Source organism: Neovison vison, chromosome 6, assembly GCF_020171115.1.
Source record: "Neovison vison isolate M4711 chromosome 6, ASM_NN_V1, whole genome shotgun sequence".
Taxonomy (NCBI): Eukaryota; Metazoa; Chordata; class Mammalia; order Carnivora; family Mustelidae; genus Neogale; species Neogale vison.
In genome coordinates, this window is record NC_058096.1 from 89,033,066 (window position 1) to 89,034,030 (window position 965).

At 32.3% G+C, this 965-nt stretch overlaps 1 non-coding gene across 1 annotated transcript; it reads left to right on the forward strand.

The window, feature by feature from the left end:
• Positions 1 to 385: 385 nt before the first annotated feature.
• Positions 386 to 488, forward strand: LOC122911035. The gene has a single exon (XR_006385367.1). It is a non-coding gene; the product is annotated as a U6 spliceosomal RNA (small nuclear RNA).
• The last annotated feature ends 477 nt before the right edge of the window (positions 489 to 965 follow it).

The window sequence follows — 965 nt, forward strand, 5'->3', positions numbered from 1 at the left end:
GAGTACAGGCAAATATTTCTTAAACAAAAGGCAAAAGCACCTTAAAAAATTTAAGAGAATAAATAAAAAATCAAACATTATTAAATTTAAAAAATGCTACTTACCACATAACACTGTTTAAAAAAAAAATCCGTAAGTACACTACAACCTAAAAGAAATTATTTTTAAATGTATAGCTTACAAAAAAACCATATCAAATACATAAAAATCCCATGTGACAATAAAATGACAAATAAGCCAATAAAGAAAAAAAAGCAAGTACCTGGGTGCCTGAGAGGCTCAGGTGGTTAAGCGGTTCAGCATCTGAGTTTGGATTTTGCTCAGGTCTTGCTTTCAGGGTTGTGGGATCAATCCATTGTGGGGTTCTGCACTCAGCGCAGAGTCTGCTTGTCCCTCTCCCTCATATTAAAATTGGAACACAATAGAGAAAATTAGCATGGTCTCTGTCCAAGGATGATATGCAAATTAGTGGAGCATTCTATATTAGAAAGAAGTGAGCAAAACTCTTGGATACTTCACAAAGGGAGATGTAAAATGGGAGTTAAAAAAAAGAGAAAGAGAGAGGGAAAGCAAGAAAACCAAATAAGAAAATGAACATTCGTCATTAAGGAAAATCAGGTTAAAGCCATGATAAAATTACCCTACAGAATTAGAAGTTTGGCTGAAATTTAAATGTCTGATACACCAAATGCTGCCAAATTGGAAAAGTAATTAGAACTATTATGTGGTGGGTGTGTAAAATGATATAGCACAATGGAAAGTGCTTTGACAATGTATTATAAAGACAAATATACAGCTGTTCCATGAAATAGGATTCTACTCCTAGGTATTTATCCAAGAGGATGAAAATATATGCTCATAAAAAATGTTATTTTAAAATATATCTAATATATGGTAACTAATATGATAAAAAAATTAACAAAGTGGTTGCCTTAGGTATAAGAGTGTTGACTGGGAAGAAAATG